This window comes from Phoenix dactylifera, chromosome 11 (assembly GCF_009389715.1).
Source record: "Phoenix dactylifera cultivar Barhee BC4 chromosome 11, palm_55x_up_171113_PBpolish2nd_filt_p, whole genome shotgun sequence".
Lineage (NCBI taxonomy): Eukaryota > Viridiplantae > Streptophyta > Magnoliopsida > Arecales > Arecaceae > Phoenix > Phoenix dactylifera.
The window spans coordinates 28,626,855-28,635,835 of NC_052402.1; positions in this window are offsets into that span (position 1 = coordinate 28,626,855).

Genomic DNA, 8,981 nt, shown 5'->3' on the forward strand with positions numbered 1-8,981 from the left:
TCCTCTCCAGGGCCGGATGCAGCCCTAACAAAGGGCTAAGGATTTTGTATTATTGATTTCTATTCTTAGAGTTATATAAACCTTATTTTGTTCTTAATGAATATTTTATTTCATCTCATATTTAATTTTTGTGATTTTAAATATGACGTTTATACAACTATTCTTCATGATCACTAAGTTAATAGAAGATCACCCATGCTTAGAAAAGATGCAGTGTCCTGCCACATTAGTTTAGGGTAGGCATTTCATGCCGACCGAAGATGGATGTTCCTAAATTACTTTTGTGAGATTTTTATTTGAATTATTATTAGACTGGTAGTCAATGTTATCATCCCTCATATGTCATGAAAATTTTGAAATAATTTTCAGATTGCAGCGGAAAAACATATGCGGGATCCGTTCATCGCATGAATGTATTTTAAAACCATTCGTTTGTAGATAGATTAGAATTAAATTATTTTAAACCATTTTAAAATCATTAAGAAGATCAGATCTTCACCTTGTGCGGGTAAATGGTCTCCGCAAATCTGATTTACGTGGTATTTGATCAAGGCTCAGTGGAAGCCGCACACGCGTCCGGCCTCTACAGGTATCCACACGAAGTACTGACTCGATCGAAGCCTTTGGATCTCACCGGGGTGCTAGCTCCCTTGCAGAGATGGCTATGGATGGCTGAAGTCTTCTCCTTTGAATCAATCTTTGATTGGCTTGAGAGGAAGAAGAAGAAGGATGGATGTAGGAAGAAGAAAACAAGACCCGCAACCTTTCTCTTTTTCTTCCTTTTGGAACCAAGATGAAGAAGGAAGAGGGCGTCCCAAGCTTTTCTTTTTCCTCTCTTGATCGTGGCTCAAAGGAGGAAGATGGAGGAGGGTGCTCACGGCTGGAATGAGGAGAAAAACATTCATTTTGGCCGAAATTCCATGCTCCCTTTTTAATTGCAAAGGGATAAAGATGAGCTCCTATTTTTTAGGAGCTCATCCTTATCTCTATTTCATGTCACCTAGGAGGGGCATGCGCCCCTCCTTTTTCTCCCACGCATGGCTCAAAGGGAGGGGCATATTCCCCTCCCTCTTATCCATTTAAATCTGCCACTTAATCAAATTAATGGGTGATTTAATTTGGGTCTAGTGCATGAGTCCAATCCTAGTCAAAATAGGACTTGTATGGACCTATTTCAATTTCCTCCCAATCCTAATCTAATTAGGACTTAATTGAACCATGACTCTATTGAACTCTTCAATCCTAATCCAATTAGGAGTCATGAAATTAATTAGATTAAATTTAAAATTAATTAGGACTTAAGAAAATCCTAATCTAATCAGGACTTGTTCAATTTTCAGCCCTAAGACAATTAGGACTTTAGAAATCCTATTCCAAATGGGATTCTAATTTAATTTGAAATCCTAATCCAATTAGGACTTCATGAATTCCACTCCAAGTAGGACTCATGATCAAGTCCAATTAATTAAATCCAATTAATTAAATTAAATTGCAATCCGATTGCAATTAATCCTTCTTCTAACCACTAACTCTTAGCGGGTTTTCATTTATCAATCTAATTGATTATTTGTGATTCCTAATCACATTCAACCATTGGATCGATCAATACTTCTAATGTGTGTGACCCCATAGGTTCTATTTTGACTGGTAGTGAGATATATTGCGATCTCTATCACAATATCATTGAAAACTCCTTTCAATGGGTTGAAACAATTTCAACTCAACTCATCAGGGTTTATCGACCATCAAGATGATCCCTGTGAGTCTCACCATCCACCAGTGACACCTAGCAGTATGTAGTGGCCACCCAGCAGAATAGAATGATGAACCTCTAGGTGCAGTTATCGTATGATACAGTCCTTCTATCGTGGATCCCTACAGACCGGAGGTCATGGATAACTCGTCAAACCCCGTTGTCTGTCATATGTCTAGATTTATTCGACTTGAGTTCGATAGTGGAAAACTCTTTGTCCACTATATATTATTTCCCTGGCCAAGATCTTAGAACTCTGTCTAATAAATCACATAGGATCACTCCTCTTCTATCAAGGTCGATAGATTCCATGTAAGTGCATACCCTACTCCTACAGTGAACCTACTGCAGCCAATCTACACAACAAGGACCCATATGACTAGAGACCATGTATATGTGCAGTCAAACTACAATAACCTCACTGTGAGTAGCCGAAGCACCGCAGGTCAAAGGACCAGTCACACTACTGCAACATCAAGTAAGTCACTGACGAGTGGATAGACATCCAAGTGACTTCTTGTCTTGGTCACGCTCAGTACCCTTGTTCTCTAACAAGCACCTGCACTCTCACTTCAGTGACCCTACACTGTGGACTCGAGTCTCGTCCATCCATAAGGAAAGCAATCTGTGCACTGATCGGATCGATCACCGTCCACGTGATGATCCATTGATCAGGAGCATTTAGAAATTAATCACCAATGATACATGGATCAAATTCTCAATTCTTGAGAATATGTATCATCATCTTATTAATTTCTTGGACGATTCATAGACACATAAACAATATGAATGAAAATATGCCCATTTATTATTCAATAATAATAAAGTCAAGTACAAATTTATGTCCCAGAATAAATAATATGTCTGCCAGATTGGCTTCTAGGGCATATATCTAACAGTCAATTTGCATGTTAATTTAAGAATAAATTAAAATACAAATAACCCTTGTTTCGATGTTAGTGGTGAATTCCATGCCCTAGGTTCTCCCAAACTGATATTATTTTAATTACATTTTTTTATTAAAATTTCTTAGTTAAGTTTTCTTCACAAACTCTTCCTTTTAAATATTTTTATTTTTAAGAAAAATAACTGTACCCAATTCCTGAGGATCGATACCCATAATCACTATCCTACCAGATACGTGCTATTGCGTGGTCTTTAAAGTTGACTATCAATTTTTGGCGCCGTTGCCGGGGATTGTTAGTATAGTTGTTTTTCTTTTCATAAAAAAAAACTCTTTAAAAAATATATATACACATATATCTAAAATAAAATAAAAATATTTTCTATTTTGGTTATTTTACTTATCCCTTTTTCTTTTCTTTTACTAATTTTTGATTTTTCTATTGGTATTATTCGATCAGGAATCAAAGAGAAAATTTGGGACGATCAAAAAGGAAACTGCTGAAAAAGTAATGCTGTAGAGGTTTGCCTAAAAATAAAAAAAAATTGCTGGAAAAATTTCCTTTGGTAACCTCTAAACTTTTCTTATTTAAGTTGATTCCAAATTAGCCTAAAATTTTGTGGTAATTGTTTGATTTTAATTTCAGTAAAAGTGTGAATGCATGCTTGATACACATACACCAATTAATCCGCACATAGTAAGGGCAATCACCCCAACAAGAAAAGAACTGGATTTCATCACCAGATTCTTGCCCAAATTAGGTGAACCAATTCGCACATAGCTATCACCTTAATTAAAATTAATTAGACGTTGGCCCCTAGGGACATTCGAGCTCAATAGGATGAAGATCACCGAAAGTTGCACCAATTTTGCTCTGTGGCTCAGTTGATGTCTAGGCAAGCTTTGTCCCTTTAAGGAAGATAGTTCATCTGTTCGAGGCAAGTGGTTTTTAAGTGGGACCTTAGTAAACGCATCGTGACCCCCCCACTTACCTAGGAGCTTACCTGGTCAACTCAGTTCATTAGACCGGATTGGAGGCTTAGGTGCCCTCTTCAAACCAGTTAGGAGCTGTCTAGTGATTTTAGGGCAAACACAAGGAGTTGATGTGTTTTTCTTTTTAGTGCATGCTTGACTGTACTTAATTGATCAGAAAGGTATTAGTGTACGCTAGGGTGTCGTTCCAGATATCCTGAATTAGTACCTTTTGATTCTGAAATAGAGCATTCTATTAGGGCCCTTCGAGCCGAAATCCGTACCTATAGAACCATAGGATCTGCTCCACCTATCGAGATGGCTGAAGAACAACCCAAGCTGTTAAAGGAGTACTTTACTCCTTCCATTTATACCTCTCCATCTTGTATTCGACTACCTGATACCACTGTTGCTGTGCAGTTTGAAATTAAGTCTAGTGTCTTTTTATGGACTCAACAATGAAGACCCATACAAACATTTAGATGAGTTTCTTGAGATCTGCACTACTGTTAAAATTCAAAACTTCACTGATGATGCTCTGAAACTTAGGTTGTTCCCTTTCTCTCTTAAGGATAGAGCTAAGCAGTGGCTCCATTCATTAGAAGCCAATTCCATTCTTTCATGGGCTCAAATGCAATATGAATTTCTAAAAAAATATTTTCCCATAGGAAGAACAAACCAATTTAGGCGTGCCATCACGAGCTTCTCTTAGTCTGACGGGGAAGAATTTCATGAAACCTGGGAAAAATTTAGAGATTTACTCCGAAAATGCCCGCATCATCAAATACCCAAATGGCAACTAGTGCAATGCTTTTATGACGGGTTGTCTGAACGAAAAGATTTGCATGCGAGAGAGATCCCAATTGTCGTCAAATGATTGATGCTTCTTATGGGAGAACTTTCATGCTTAAGAGTGAGCATGAGGCATGGCAGTTGTTTGAAAACCTCAATGAAAATTTCCTCCACCATGCCTCCTCCGCTCGTCAAGCACCCCCGAGTTCTCAAAGAAAAGGAACCATATACGAAGTTAGCCAGTCCATAGGTCTATCTGACAAAGTAGATGCACTATCCCGCAAGTTGGACCAGCTAATGTCTAGAGAACAGCTCCCAAACTTTTCCCAAGCACAAGTGTGTGCTCTCTGTTCTAGTCTGTTGCCCAAGGTGACAATCCAAGAGGGGGGGGGGGGGGGGGTGAATTGGTTTCTTCTAAATTTTGGTGTTTTAAAAGTTTTCTTAATTAAGTGCGGTGGATGCTTTCTTAAATTATTTGAATGAGTTAAACTAGAACAAAGATGGAAGATATTGCAAGAATAAACGTAAGCACATGCACAACACAAACACAACAATATATAGTGGTTCGGTGCTCTCCTTAGCACCTACGTCCACTCCCCAAGCGACCCCTTGGGAATTCACTATAATCCCGCGGATTACAGTTGGATTGTTTTTCGGGCTCACAATCCAAAAACCTTTGTTGGTTTTACGGGCTCACCAACGAACCTTTACACTTTGGTTTTCCGGGTTCACCAAAAACTTTGTTGGTTTTACGGGCTTACCAACGAACCTTTGTTGGTTTTACGGGCTCACCAACGAACCTTTACACTTTGGTTTTCCGGGTTCACCAAAAACCTTTGTTGGTTTTACGGGCTTACCAACGAACCTTTGTTGGTTTTACGGGCTCACCAACGAACCTTTACACTTTGGTTTTCCGGGCTCACCAAAAACCTATCCCGTTGGTTTTGCGGGCTAACCAACCAACCTTTACAAATAGTTTGACAAACAAAAAGAAAGATTCAAACTCCTAAATGAGCAAATGTAACAATATTAACTACAAAGAAGAGTTAGAAAATATTTATCGCTTTGAAGTGGCTTCTCTCTTCTTTGTCAAGGATGCTTCACTCTTCAAGGGAGGATGGAGCTCTTGATGACTCTTTGAATCTGCTCAACCTCTTTCTTTGATTCTTGAATGAAGCTCTTGAATGAAGAAGATTAGGGCACTTTTGTTTTCTTGTGTACTCTTTGATATTCCTTTCAAAAGTTATTCTATCTGATGAATAGTGCCCCTTTAAATAGCTTCCCACATCCTTTGGTCAAGCCCCAATGGTTAGATTTGAAAAACTAGCCGTTACTGACCTTGGGAAGGACAAAAAGTACATCTGCAGAACTAGCCGTTATGCTTCAGCCCGTGTTTGGGTCGGCTCAACCTGTCCTTGGGTCGACCCAACTTTCACTTGGGTCGACTCAAACATTCCTTGGGTTGACCCTCTCAGAAAACACAGAAACTTAAAATTCAGCCTTCCTTCTCTTGGGTCGACCCAACCTTTCTTTGGGTCGACTCAAACCTTGGGTCAGCTCAAACTTTTCTTGGGTCGACTCAAACCTTGGGTCAGCTCAAATTTTTCTTGGGTCGACCGAACTTTCAGAAAATTCAGAATCTTGAATTTCAGCCTTTCTTCACTTGGGTCGACTCAACCTTTCTTTGGGTCAACTCAAGGTTTACTTGGGTCGACTCAACTTCTTCTTGAGTCGACCCTCTCAGTAAATCCAGAGAACCATTTTCTGAGTTGTTTGAGGATCTTGATGTTTGGGTCGACTCATGCTTTCCTTGGGTCGACCCAACTCACTGTTCATCTGTGCCATTTTTGCAGAAGTGTGCCAAATGATTTCTTGATGTGCCGGGGTCGACCTAATCATCCTTTGGGTCGACTCAATCCACACTTTACTGCATCTCAAGGTTAGATTCATTCATATAAACAATGAAATGTATCTATATCAATTTATACAAATATACTGAGAGTAATGAACTTATAAATGAAGTATCGATTTAACTTATAACATACTCTTGTTAAATGCTTGTTAATCATCAAAATAACACTATCATTCTCAATCTCCCCCTTTTTGATGATTACAAAATAAAGAGTATGAGCCTATTGATACTTATCTTAAAATCAGTTTTTGAAAAGGGCTTAACTTGCTGAATTTCAACTTTTCATATATAAGAGTGAAGTCTCCCCCTATATTTAAATGTTGCCAATTTGACTTTTTGAGTTACTCCCCCTTTCATTTATACTTCATTAAAGATGAAACTCCAAAAATTTGAGATAAAACATGAGTTTCAGATTATGTATCGAGGTGTGAAAGGTGCGTGCCAAATTCTGAAATTATGTGTGCCAAATTCTGAAATTTGATATAAATTTTTGAGTTGATCATTTTCATTGTTGCAAATTGCTCCTCCTTGGATGTATATGCTTTCCTATATGATTTTCTATTTGTTTTACAAATTATTTCTCTTTCTTTCTTTACTTCTCCTCTTATTACTCTTTCTTTACTTCTCCCCCTTTTTGTTACTCTATTTACTCTAAAGATATCTTTACTTCTCCCCTATTACTCTTTCTTTACTTCTCCCCCTTTTTGTTATCATCAAATAGGTACATGGGAAAAGATGCAATAAATACCAAACTTCAAACTTCATTGATCAAAATAGGAACATTTTAATATATCAAAAGCAAAAGCAAATACAATATTCCTCAATCAAAGTTTAAAGATGCATGATAACCACCAAATACATATGAGAACTAGATACATATCCTAGTCTCTAAACAAGATCGTGAGACTCTCCCGGATCGCTTGGCTACGGCTCTCTCGGGTCCCATTTCTCCAAGATCTTGAAGTAATCTACTGTTTGGAGATGATTGGAGAAGATTTGAGAGTGGAAAATAAAGTTTTCGGAAGATGACAAAGGGTAAACAGTGCCCTAGATAGCTCACGGGTCCCCCTTTTAACAGTGGGATCCCGACGTTGGGTCGACTCAAGAAACTTCTTGGGTCGACTCAACGTTGGGTCGATCCTATTCTGGGTTGGGTTGACCCAAGTGCAGAATTTTTCTTTTCTCTTCCTTTTTGCTTCTAAAAATTTTCCTTGCTTCCAATCCTTATGAATTCTTTCTGGGACAATGATACATGAGTAAGGAATCTATAGATAACAAGTTTGACTCATGTTTCATGGATTTTTAGAAATTGGAGGAATGTATCATGAGACTACTTGCTCCCTTTTATATTTCTTCAATAAAAAGGATCACATATACCTAATTCTCTCCTTAGCGTGCAGAATCTATCTTCACTCAAGGGTTTTGTGAATATGTTGGCTAATTGTTTTTCAGTGCATATATGCTCAATACATATGTTTCCATTTTGCACATGATCCCTAATAAAATCATATCTTATTTCTATGTGTTTGGCTTTAGGAATGAGATATTTAGGATATAAGCCAGAAGTGATCTCTAAATGTAGATTCCAAAGATAGTTTTGAAATCAAGTGTAGATGGAATCTTTTTCAAGTTATTTCAAGGAGTATCAAGAATAATATTCAAAGAAAGCACGAATGAAACTTCAATACCCTTTTTTTTAATATATTAAGTATATAGCAACATGAGAGCAATCTAATTAATTTTTAGAGTATAGTATAAGAGCAGATAAAGATCAAAACTTATATACTCGAAAAATATAAGATTATGTTGAATCCTTAATTCTTAATGACTTCAAAGTTCTTTCATGATATAAAAGTATTGGAGCATAGGTACCAAAGTATGAATTTATGTAATGTAGGATACATAAAATTTAGGGCTTTGAAAGTTCTTTGAAAGCTCTCTTAAAGACTTTCTTTTACTCCTTTAAAGATTATATCATCAAAATCAATTAAAATGAATTGGCTCATGATTGAAACACTAAAGTGCAAGCCAATAAGAGCTCATTAGTAGATTCCAAAGTAAATTTCCAATACTAAGACAAATGGAATCCTTTTCACTTAGTTTTCAAAACAAGTAATTTACCAATTAAGTACAGATGAAAATCCAACTTTCAAAAGATATTCAATGAGGCACAAAGTTCAATACCACTTTACATTTAGTATTCTTTCTCTCATCTTTAGTTGTGAATTTACATGATTAAGTTCTATATGATCTCTCCCTCTGAAATTTTCTTTCTCCTCCTTAATTAATCATTCCATTTGAGAGTTTTAGAATTTGTTCAATAAAATTGTCAATCTCGAAAATATATTTTATTTTCATAAGACTCAAGGTTTGAGATAAGACAACCTTTATAGAACTCATCTCAAGGTATAAACTTATTATATAATTAAAGCAAGTCTTGCAATATAAGGAGGTTCATCAAAATCAATCCATAAAATTCAAGGTATGCATCAAATTAAAGTAACTTTAGGATAAGATACTGAATATCTAAAGCTCCCCCTTAAAAGATGCATTCTTCTTTAATTATTCTTATCTTTTGTTGAATTTCAGATTTTAATGATAAACGTGAATAAAACTGAAACTTTATGATATCAAGAATGTAGAGTGAT